This window comes from Zootoca vivipara, chromosome 7, assembly GCF_963506605.1.
Source record: "Zootoca vivipara chromosome 7, rZooViv1.1, whole genome shotgun sequence".
NCBI lineage: Eukaryota > Metazoa > Chordata > Lepidosauria > Squamata > Lacertidae > Zootoca > Zootoca vivipara.
Window position 1 is genome coordinate 92,050,693 of NC_083282.1, and position 12,760 is coordinate 92,063,452.

Genomic DNA, 12,760 nt, shown 5'->3' on the forward strand with positions numbered 1-12,760 from the left:
ACAGGTGGAAATGTGCAGCCAGGAGCAAAATCAGGCCAGGCTATTTTGGAGCAAACAGATCCAGGCCTGCTTTTCTGCCTGGCGGAGCACAGCTCTCATATTTTGCTCGAGGTGGCTCAGGACAGATAAAAGACAACAGTTCTTCACACAGTGCATAGGGAACTCTCTGCCACAGGAGGCTTTAAAAGATTAGGCAAATTTTAGTCGTGTCTGACTCTTCGTGACCCCATGGACCAGAGCACGTCAGGCACTCTTGTCTTCCACTGCCTCCCGCAGTTTGGTCAAACTCATGTTCGTAGCTTTGAGAACACTGTCCAACCATCTCGTCCTCTGTCGTCCCCTTCTCCTTGTGCCCTCCATCTTTCCCAACATCAGGGTCTTTTCCAAGGATTCTTCTCTTCTCATGAGGTGGCCAAAGTATTGGAGCCTCAGCTTCACGATCTGTCCTTCCAGTGAGCACTCGGGGCTGATTTCCTTCAGAATGGAGAGGTTTGATCTTCTTGCAGTCCATGGGACTCTCAAGAGTCTCCTCCAGCACCATAATTCAAACGCATCAATTCTTCGGCGATCAGCCTTCTTTATGGTCCAGCTCTCACTTCCATACATCACTACTGGGAAAACCATAGCTTTAACTATACGGACCTTTATCGGCAAGGTGATGTCTCTGCTTTTTAAGGTGCTGTCTAGATTTGTCATTGGCTATCGATGGCTTTTAGGCATGATAGCTGTGCTCTGCTGGATAAACAAAACAAATGTGGCTCCTTACTGCTCACCCCAAATCTAAATCATTTCGGAACAAGTTGAAAAGCACAGGCCTCAATGTCCATCCTTGGGGGGCGGGTTCCACTTTCTACACCCCTTCCATTGGGACCATGTTTATGGGTGGCAGGTAAAGCCTTGGTGGGTGCATATATGCCCAGGGGCACCATGCTGAGGACCCTGGGGCATGGGCATAGGCACGGGGCAGGAGGGGGCAGTTGCCCCCCCTAGAAGCAGGACTGCTGGCCAGCCTGCCCCGCTGCCCGCCACCGCCCGGTGCCGTCTCCCTTCTCCCTGGCTGGCTGTGGGGCGGGTGGAGGGAAAACCCCAGAGCCGCGCAAAGCGTTTGGCTGGCTTTCCCTCCGCCCGCCACACAGCCAGCCAGGGAGAAGGGAGACGTCCCTTCTAGCCGGCTGGCTGTGGGGTGGGTGGAGGGAAAGCCAGCCAAACGCTTTGCGCGGCTCTGGGGCTTTCCCTCCACCTGCCCCACAGCCAGCCGGCTAGAAGGGACATCTCCCTTCTCCCTTGCTGGCTGTGGGGCGGGTGGAAGGAAAGCCAGCTTTCTCTCCACCCGCCCCGGCGATCGCGGAGGGGGAGGAGGGGATCGGAACAGCCCGATTTCGGGCTGATCCTGGCGCCCCCTCGCCCCTGCCGGTTGTGGAGGGGGAGGAGGGGGTCGGAGCAGCCCGATTTTGGGCTGATCCTGGTGCCCTCTCGCCCCTGAACGACCATGGCTTTCCTTGCCCCACTGTGGCCCCTCCCCATGCCTTGGCCCCGCCCCTTGCCCCCTAATTTTGATCCTGGCCTCGCCCCTGCCCTGGGGGCAGGAGTCCTTGGAAGTGGGAAGCAATGGGGTCTCCCAGGTTACATGACTCAGTGCGAAGGAGGAGTCTGCCTGTTGAGCCAGGGTGTCAGGAGCTCAAGCCCTTTAAAGGAAGAGCCACAACTTGGTGGTTAGGCAAATGGTTTGTGTGCATCAGATCCCAGGCACTATAGCGTTAGCGGAGAAAGACCTAGGAGAGCAGCTGCCTGCCAGAGCAGGTGATACTAGCCGAGATGGATCTGTGGTCCAACTCAGTGTAAGGCAAGCTCATATATGACAAAGTCAGCAAGGATAGCTCAGTCAGCAGAGCATGAGACTCTTGTAATCTCAGGGTTGTTATAAGAAAAACGGCTCCCTTTCCCTTATGGGGTATTTGGAGCCCGTATAGAGTCCTTAAGTGGGTTCCCTATCAGTAGGAGGAAATAACAGAGGCCAACCGGAGTATTTTGAGAAGCAAAGCGGTAGCAAGCCTGATCTTTATTAAAGGAACTGTTGCAACAGGGTCCCCACTCACCACACGCAGGAGGGAGGAGAACCCTGAACAATGGTGCGCAAGCCCTGATATAGACTTCTGAAATTGCCCACCCTGTAGCCCAAGACCACCCCCAAAACATCATACATACATCACAGAAGGAGGACATCTGCAGCAGAGGAGGCGGTCTACAGCAGAAATCCTGCTGCCAGGGTATCTGGTAATGGTCACTGATTGCATTACCATTTTTTCATGATGGTTACATGTTACAGGTCACAGGCTCACACTATTCATACACAAATATGCCCTTAAGACAGGATTTGCAAGCAAAAAGACAATGGGATGGCTTTCCCCATTTGCCTCCCTTACTGCAGAGGAATATTTGAGGTCATTGGGAGGGTCAAAATGGCTTCAAGATTGCTCTCCCATACCATTTCAGGCACACCATGGTTCATATATTTAGATATGTGTGCATTTATGAATATTTATTCTATATTTGAGACCTTAAAATTATTATAAAAGGGTTGTGGGTTCGAGCCCCACATTGAGCAAAAGTTTGCCGTATTGCAGGGGGTTGGACTAGATGACCCTCATGGTCTCTTCCAACTCTTGAGTCTGTGAATTCTATGAATTCTACTGCCCCTCCCATAGCTTCAGCAAGCTTGGCTCCAAAGCAGCAGCCAGTCATGGCTCTTGGTCAGGCTTCCTCAACCTCGGCCCTCCAGATGTTTTGAGACTACAATTCCCATCATCCCTGACCTGCTAGCAAGGGATCATGGGAGTTGTAGGCCATGGGGTCACGAAGAGTCGGACACAACTAAACGACTAAACAACTAAACAACAACAAGGCCAAAAACATCTGGAGGGCCAAGGTTGAGGAAGCCTGCTCTTGGCCTCTTAGTGTATCCTCCAAGCCACGGGTGTCAAACACAAGGCCCGGGGGCCAAATCCGGCCCGCCAGACCTCGTCATGTGGCCCGCCGAGCGCCCCAGCCAGCGGGACCCAGCAGTGGGACCTTGCTGCTGAAGCGCCGCGCCAACAAAGCGCTGACAAACAGCTGGGGCCGGGGAAATGCTTTTTGCCCCTGGGTCCCTTCGCGCTCTTTTCTGGCGCTGAATCAAGGCGGCGACCCCCCCCCCTTTCTTTCTTCCTCTCTCTCGTTCTTATTCTTTCTTTCCCTCTCCTTCCTTCCTTCTTTATCTCTGTCTTCTCTCCCTCTTTCTTTTTTTCCTTCTTTATTCCTTCTTTCCTACTCTTCTTTCTCTCACCTCTTTCCTTCCTCTCTCCCTCCTGCTCCCTCTTTTCTTCCTTCCTTCCTTCCTTCCTTCCTTCCTTCCTTCCTTCCTTCCTTCCTTCCTTCCTTCCTTCCTTCCTTCCTTCCCAACTTTCTTCCTCTCCCTCATTCTTATTCCTTCTTTCCCTCTACTTCCTTCCTTCTTTCTCCCTTTCCGTCTTCTCTCCCTCTTTCTTTTTCTTTCCTTCTTTATTCTCTTCCTTATTTCCTACTCTTCTTTCTCTCCCCTCTTTCCTTCCTTCCTTCCTCTCTCCCTCCCACTCCCTCTTTTCTTTCTTCCTTCCTTCCTTCTTTCCTTCCTTCCTTCCTCCCCTCCCCTCCCTCTCCTCAGAAACATAGGATGCTGCTTTATACTTCTGGCCCTTAAACCCTGGAACCAGGAGAGCAGCTTCAGTGAGTCAACCTCAGCCAGTCCCTTTGGTGAAGGGTGGTGGCTCACTGGCAGAACATCTGTCCTGCATGCAGAAGGACCCCAGCATCTCCAGGTACTAGTAGCTCTGCAAAGGTCCTGCATGAAACCCTAGCGAGCCTCCACCACCCAGTGCAGTTACCAAAAATCATTTTTCAATAAATTGTACAACATTTGAATATCTACTTGCCATTATTCTGACTATGTTTCTGCTTTCAGAGCTAGTTATTACTTACATTATTACAAAAAACAGTAATAATTGAATGCAGTGACAATAATTTATGATAATAAAGAGTGGACACATAGTCCTACAGATACAACCGGCCCTTTGAGGGTGACCAAACTGCTGATGCGGCCCCCGATGAATTTGAGTTTGACACCCCTGCTCCAAGCCAAGATGGGTCTGTCCAGCAGCTCATGGAGAAGTGGCCTTTGTCCTCCTTCTTTTTCCCAGCACACCTGCAGTAAAAGGACACTTTTCTTGTCACCTCACACCTTTCTCTGTCACCTTGGCAACCCCTGTTTTGCACAGGCCTGAGCCCCTTCCTTTGATGTGTAAATGCATGGCCATTGTTTTATAATAGCTTGCCAGGGCGGTTTGCATAAAGCGCCCAGGAATTCCTTGTCTGGCACATTTCTGTAGCTTGCATTTCCCTTTCCTCTCCCCAATATTACCTAGATTCTCTGACACTCATTAACTTCTTGGGTTCAGGGGTGTCTCCTCCACAATGCAGTAAAATTCAAACCAGTAGGAATTAAGCAAAATCCAGTCCAAACTGCTCCGTTTAAACCACGCAACAAAACTGCTGAACTTCGTCTAGTGACGCCAGCTTCTCAAAGTCTGGTAGCCATTTGCACGGCCAGAGCCCCCCCCCCCGCCACCCCCTTGCCTCTTAGTGCCCCACCCCACAAAATCTCACCCCCACCCCGTTGGGGGTGGGGAACTTCCCACTTTGGGAATCACTGGTGTGTACTAATTCACTCCTGTGCAGGGCCTGAAAAGATGTTGGAGAAGCAAGATTTTGCTCTGAATGCTTTAATCTTTCTTGCCCCCACCATTGGTATCTGAAGAAGTGTGCATGCACACGAAAGCTCATGTTGTTGTTGTTGTTTAGTCGTTTAGTCGTGTCCGACTCTTCGTGACCCCATGGACCATAGCACGCCAGGCACTCCTGTCTTGCACTGCCTCCCGCAGTTTGGTCAAACTCATGTTCGTAGCTTCAAGAACACTGTCCAACCATCTTGTCCTCTGTCGTCCCCTTCTCCTAGTGCCCTCAATCTTTCCCAACATCAGGGTCTTTTCCAAGGATTCTTCTCTTCTCATGAGGTGGCCAAAGTATTGGAGCCTCAGCTTCACGATCTGTCCTTCCAGGGAGCACTCAGGGCTGATTTCCTTAAGAATGGATAGGTTTGATCTTCTTGCAGTCCATGGGACTCTCAAGAGTCTCCTCCAGCACCATAATTCAAAAGCATCAATTCTTCGGCGATCAGCCTTCTTTATGGTCCAGCTCTCACTTCCATACATCACTACTGGGAAAACCATAGCTTTAACTATACGGACCTTTGTCGGCAAAGTGATGTCTCTGCTTTTTAAGATGCTGTCTAGGTTTGTCATTGCTTTTCTCCCAAGAAGCAGGCGTCTTTTAATTTCGTGACTGCTGTCACCATCTGCAGTGATCAAGGAGCCCAAGAAAGTAAAATCTCTCACTGCCTCCATTTCTTCCCCTTCTATTTGCCAGGAGGTGATGGGACCAGTGGCCATGATCTTGGTTTTTTTGATGTTGAGCTTCAGACCATATTTTGCGCTCTCCTCTTTCACCCTCATTAAAAGGTTCTTTAATTCCTCCTCGCTTTCTGCCATCAAGGTTGTGTCATCTGCATATCTGAGGTTGTTGATATTTCTTCCGGCAATCTTAATTCCAGCTTGGGATTCATCTAGTCCAGCCTTTCGCATGATGAATTCTGCATATAAGTTAAATAAGCAGGGAGACAATATACAACCTTGTCGTACTCCTTTCCCAATTTTGAACCACTCAGTTGTTCCATATCCAGTTCTAACTGTAGCTTCTTGTCCCACATAGAGATTTCTCAGGAGACAGATGAGGTGATCAGGCACTCCCATTTCTTTAAGAACTTGCCATAGTTTGCTGTGGTCGACACAGTCAAAGGCTTTTGCATAGTCAATGAAGCAGAAGTAGACGTTTTTCTGGAACTCTCTAGCTTTCTCCATAATCCAGCGCGTAGCAAAATGGCGACTGTCATTCACAACCCCCTGAAAGCACATTTCCCATTTGGCGGTGTGGCTTTTTAAAGGTACAGGGAACACCTGGAATCTATAAGCCAAGATAGTTAAAAGATTTTCAGTTATGGAGCTTTCCTGTACAGTTCACCTTTTACTTTCCACAGTTGCGCCTAGTAGTAGTTTTATGACTTCAATTTGCTGTGATCAACTGGGTATATATCAGGGGTGAGATTACCTTTCTGGAATCCTAATCCCAAGATGCAGAGGGATTTATATGCCAAAATGAGCACGGTGGTCCATTGTTCTGTTCACACAATAGCCAACTAGATGATAATAGAAATCCCGCAACTGGAACCAAAATGCAACAGAGATAGTGGCAGTGTGAGATGACCAATGAAGATGCCCAGAAAGAAGGCTCTAGAGGCTTCTGGGCTGAAAGCTTGGGGCGTTGATCATGTCCCAGTTCACCAGGTGAGTTTCTTAAAGCATAGCCCCTGTGGAAAAAATGTAACACCATAAATGCTGGAGGTTAATCAGTTTCATGGATCAATGCCTTGTCGTGGCGAAGGGGCTTGAATAACTCAGAGAAGCTATGAGCTATGCCATGCAGGGCCACCCAAGATGGACAGGTCATAGTGGAGAGTTTTGACTAAACGTGATCCACCTGGAGAAGGAACTGGCAAGCCACTCCAGTATCCCTGCCAAGAAAACTCCATGGACAAAGACAACAGGCACGAAAGCTCATACCAAAATATAAACTTAGTTGGTCTTTAAGGTGCTACTGAAGGATTTTTTTTTATTTTGCCCCCACTGTTCCTGATGTAGATCTTGGCTGGGAGTGGGAGTGGGACAACATTTTGGGGTGCCAAAATGTATTGGGCTAGCCCTGCTGAGGACTCTTATGCTGTTCCAAGTTGCGTGTTTTGGGTTTGCAGCCTGCAGAAAAATAAAAAATGATTGATGCACAACCGTTTCTTACAAGTCAAGACCATTCTTGCACAAGGATCCCTCCCTCTTTCCCCAGGTTTTGCAATGCTTGTTTTGCTGATATTTAATACTAAAGATCTTTCAGAGGAGCCTAAATCTTCCAAAGAGTCCGACCCCTGCAAATATCACCTTGCCATGATCTTGTTCGAGAAATCATCGGAAAGCAAGCCATGCTGGTTTTATTATTATTATTTAACAACAATTAGAAGGGAGGCTAGCTAGCCCATTAGATCCAGAGGGCTTTGAGGCAGGGGGGGGTCTTACTTTGCAAGCACAGAATCATAGAATTGTGCAGTTGGGAGTAAGCACCCCAAGGGTCATCTAGTCCAACCCCCTGCAATGCAGGAACCATGTATCCCATACTGTATTGCGAATGGGCCACTGGCAAGGCAGAGCATCTGTCCTGCATGCAGAAGTCCTGAAGCTTAGTCCCCAGCACCTCCAGGGTGGGCTGGGACTGGGAGAGATCCTAGCCTGGAATCCTGCCAGTCAGTGCAGAGTACAGTGCTACCTCGGTTCTCAAACGCCTTGGTACTCAAACAACTTGGAACCCAAACACTGCAAACCCGGAAGTAAGGGTTCCGGTTTGCGAACTTTTTCCGGAAGCCGAATGTGCTCCATTTTGAGTGTTACGCTTCCAATTTGAATGCCACACTTCCATTTGGAGTGTTACGCTGAGGTCTGTCTGTTTTTGCTATTTATTTTGCGTTTTTGTTTTTGTGGCTCTTTTGTTTTTTGTTTTTGTGACTGTGTGGAACCCAATTCAGCTACTGATTGATTGATTGATTGTATGACTGCAGTACATTGTTCATTGTTTTCATTTTATGGATCAATGGTCTCGTTAGATAGTAAAATTCATGCTGAATTGCTGTTTTAGGGATTGTTTTTAAAAGTCTGGAATGGATTAATCCCTTTTGCATTACTTTCTATGGGAAAGCGCGCCTCGGTTTTGGAATGCTTTGGTTTTGGAACGGACTTCTGGAACGGATTAAGTTTGAGAACCAAGGTACCACTGTATACAATACTGATCTAGATGGTCTGACTCAATATGAATAACTTTAATTTGTTGCCCGAAGATCAGCAAGATGGCTGGGGGTGAGCTGATCTTGATAGCAATAGCAGGTGGGCGGGAATCAGTGGTGAGCCCTTTGGGAGCTGGAGGGGTGGTGGCAGCTGACCAAGGGGTGATTTGACCCCCACTGATTTTTTTTTCTGCCCTGGTTCCACCAATTTTGCTAGCAGTGGCAGACCGGGGGGGGGATGGGGACCAACCACCTTTATTTATTTCATAGAATTGATATGCTGCTTTTTTAAGAAAACAAAACAAAAAACAAAGCAGTTTGCAAAAAGAATAAAACATTGAAATGATCAGTAAAAAAACCCACTCATTTACAACATTCAAAAAATAATTAAAATCAATGATAAGCTAAAAGCCTGGTTAATGTCTGGATAGGCTTGTCTGAAACCTTTGGGAGCTGCTGCCAGACAGTGTAGGCGATATGAGCTAGATGGAACAACAGTCTGGCTCAGCACAAGGCTTCCTACGTTCTAATAAATCGCCACTTCTCAAGGAAAAAGGGTGGTGGACATGGCAACAGCTCATCATCGTAATCACAGAATCCTTGGCATTCCTTGGCCATGAGGACTAGGAACTTGCACAATTCATTGAAATGTAACAAAAGCAGGATGGTGCTCCAGGTAATGGATTCTGCGCTTGCAGAGGAGTGCTGTGGAGGCGCAGAAAACATGTTGCACCCTATGAAAGCACCCTTGTGCCGTTGTCTGCCAACCTTTGCATAGCTTATCGTTTTGTCAGCAAAGGAGATGATCTGAAGAGAGTATGACGAAGGAAGGATGACCAAGCTGTGTGTAAGAAGAGTGGGGCTGGCTATAAAGATAAGACCACCCCTGCAAAAACCCCATCGCTTCCCCGCTCTTCCTTTTGCTTGCTGTTGCTCAATGCTCACCGAAGAACCATTTCCAGCTTTGAAGTTTCAACACTCAAACTGAAGCAGCATTTCTGATGGGCACCAATGTTTGTTTGATTGGGAAAGATTCTGAGTCAGCGATCCGGGCCTTCCATGGCCAATTTGCAGTGGAAAGCAAAGAGTGTCAACACAGCAAGGACAGAATTTGAGGCATTGCAAACCAAATCCACAATTTCCAGCGGCTAGAGAAAGTTATCGTAACCCCAGAACTTGTGCATGTCCAACGAAGCTGAATGTCGGGAGATTCCAGACAGATAAAAGAAAGGGATTTTTTAATAACGCAGTTAAACTGTGGAACTCAGTCCCACAGCGGGCAGGAATGACCACCAACCTAGATGGCTTTAAACAAAGATTAGATGTGCTCTTCCACATTCCCAGCATGTTCACACTCCTGTCTCAGCAACGTCTATACTGCCTTGGTCATGTCCGCAGAAGGGAAGATGGCAGGATCCCCAAGGATGAGCCGATTTCAGGCACCAGGCCTATTAACAGACCAACTGTGTTACAAAAATGTCTGCAAACGTGACACGAAGGCCAGCAATATCAGCCCTGCCGTGTGGGAATCCCTTGTAGACGACCCCAGTGCCTGGAGTTGGGACAGAGGAGGAATGACTGCTGGGAGGAGCGCAGAGAGAAGAAATGCCATGTTGCATCTGCAGCAGCACAACCGGATGCCTTCATCTGCCCCAGCTGCAACAAAACATGTCTCTCCTGTATCAGCCTATCCATGCAAGAACATGCAGCTGTCTCATACATGGATCGAACCTGCAACCTTAGCATTATCAGTACCATGCTCTAACCAGCTGAGGTATCCAGTTGTCAGGGATTCTTTAGCTGATATTCCCGCATTGCAGGGGGTTGGACTGGATGACCCTTGGGTTCCCTCCTAACACTACAATTCTATGATTTCAAGGTTGTGTGTGTTTTCCCGCTAAGAGGAAAAGCAGGGGTTTCGATGAGCTTTACAAAACCCAGCAACAACAACAACAACAACAACAACAAAAAATTATTTATACCCTGCGTTTCCCCAGCCCCCACTCTGGGCAGCTCCCAACACAATAAAACATCAAACATTAAAAACTTCCCTAAACAGGGCTGCCTTCAGGTGTCTTCTAAAAGTCAGATGTCTATTTCCTTGACATCTGATGGGAAGATGTTCCATAAGGCGGGTGCAGCTACAGAATAGGCCCTCTGCCTGGTTCCCTGTAACTTCACATCTTGCAGGGAGGGAACTGCCAGAAGGCCCTCAGAGCTGGACCTCAGAGTCTGGACTGAACAATGGGGGTGGAGATGCTCCTTCAGGTATACTGGGCCACGGCCATTTAAGGCTTTAAAGGTTAGCACCAACACTTTGAATTGTGCTCAGAAACATACTGGGAGCCTATGTAAGTCTTTCAGGACCGGTGTTATATGGTCTCGGCAGCCACTCCCAGTCTAGCTGCTGCATTCTGGATTAGTTGCCATTTCTGAGTCACCTTCAAAGGTAGCCCCACGTTGCAGTAGTCCAAGAGGGAGATAACCAGAGCATGCACCACGCTGGCGAGACAGTCAGGTGAGCAGAACCCCTCCTGGGATACATTTCAAAGTGCAAAACAGAGCCCCCCCCCCCCCGATTCATTTCCCCCCTTCTTGCTGGGGCTGCTCCGAGTATTCCCATCTGAGGGGTTATATGGACGGGTTTTCCTCTCCCTCGGCCTAACTTCCCCCACCCACAGCAGCAAAGACGCCCCTTCCAAGCATTCGGCGCGATAACAGCCGCGTTGTATTTGATTCCCTGAACAAAGGACTTTTTTGTAGGACTCTTTGTCGGACTGAGCGCTGGGTTGTGGGCTTGGCAGTTGGTGCCAGGGCTGGATGCCTGCCAGGGCAGCAAGAATGTAGAACAGTGTGTGTGTGTGTGTTGTGTGGGTGCCACACATGGACTGCTAAGCTTCTGCAAGAAATGGAGTGTCTTTTTTCCCTACTTGCTGAAACCATCCCCCCACCCTCCCTGCCACACACACACAAGTGTTCCTAGCAAGGCCAGGTGGGAAACCCTCTTGAAAAGCACCATTCACTGCCTGCCAGAAGCCACGGCAAGAAATTGAGGAAGGGTTGTGGCTCAGTGCTTGCACACATGCTTTGCACGTAAAAACTCTCAGGTTCGATCCCTCTCAGGATCTCCAGGTAGGACAGACTCCTTGCTGGAAACTCTGGAGTGCTGCTGCCAGCCTGTGTGGGTAATACTGCACAAGATGGACCAATGGTCTGGCTCAGACTTGTGGGTCCGAGCCTGTCTTGTAAGGGGTTGAACTAAATGACCCTTGGAGTCCCTTCCAGCTCTACAATTCTATGATTCTATGAAGGCAGCTTCCAATGTGGTTGGTGTTGTTATTTGTTAAATTTATATGCCACCATTCATCCGGTCTCCTCCTCCTCCTCCTCCTCCTGCGATTCCTCGTAGCTGAGTAAGGTTGTCCTCCATGACCATGGTCTTAACGGTGAGTCCATAAGTGACTGTGGAGGCCAATTCTGGATCCACACATCCTTCCACAGTGGGGACATAGGTTGCCAGGCAGGAATTGAACAAGGTGAGGGTTTGCCAAGCTTGCCTTCCTCTTAACACGTTTCTCCCTTTTGTCCTGAGTTCGAGTGTCTTCAAAGTCCATGACACTTTTAGTAAAGGCTGTTCTCCAACTGGAGCGCTCGCAAGTCAGTGTTTCCCAGTTGTCAGTGTTTATACTACATTTTTTAAAGGTTTGCCTTGAGAGAGTCTTTAAACCTCTTTTGTTGATCACCAGCATTACGCTTTCCTTTCTAAAGTACAGAATAGAGTAGTTGATTTGGAAGATGATCATCAGGCATCTGCACAACATGATCAGTCCAACAAAGTTGATGTTGAAGAATCATTGCTTTGACGCTGGTGATCTTTGCTTCTTCCGGTACACTGGCATTCGTTCTCTTGTCTTCCCAAGTGATCACAGGGCAGTTGGCAACATAAAACCATGATGTTATTATTATTGTAAAATATTATGAGAATGATAGAATTGTACAGTTGGAAGGCACCCCCAAGGGTCATCTAGTCCAACCCTCGGCCCATCAAGCCTTGTATTGTTTGCATTGACCTGCAGTGACTCTTTTGAGCCTCCTACAGAAGGCTTTCCTTGCCATGCCAAATCATGGTCTTTAGCCCTCGGAACTTCCTTCCTAGAGGGACTAGGACTGGCTTCTTCCTTGGTTGTCCTTCTGCCGGCAGGTGAAGATTTATTCCTGCAGGCTTTGGGGGCTCTTGCAAGAAAATGACTTTCAAATAGGGCTTTTATTCTCTGTATATAATTCAATAGATTTGTTTTTATCTTAATTCTGTAACCATTTACAGTAATTATTTCCTAATGATGATCTTTTACTGGCTTTTCGCATATTATTCAACTCGTATTTAATCTGCGCAGGCTGCCTTGTGCCCCGGGTCCAGGAAAAAGGCAGGATATAAACAAACATAAGCAAAATAATAACCACTAGATATGCCACCTTGAAGGATGCGGGTGGTGCTGTGGTCTAAACCACAGAGCCTAGGGCAGGGGTCAGCAAACTTTTTCAGTGGGGGGCCGGTACACTGTCCCTTAGACCTTGTGGGGGGCCGGACTATATTTTGAAAAAAAATATGAACAAATTCCTACGCCCCACAAATAACCCAGAGATGCATTTTTTTAAAAAGCACACATTCTACTCATGTAAAAACACCAGGCAGGCCCCACAAATAACCCAGAGATGCATTTTAAATAAAAGGACACATTCTACTCATGTAAA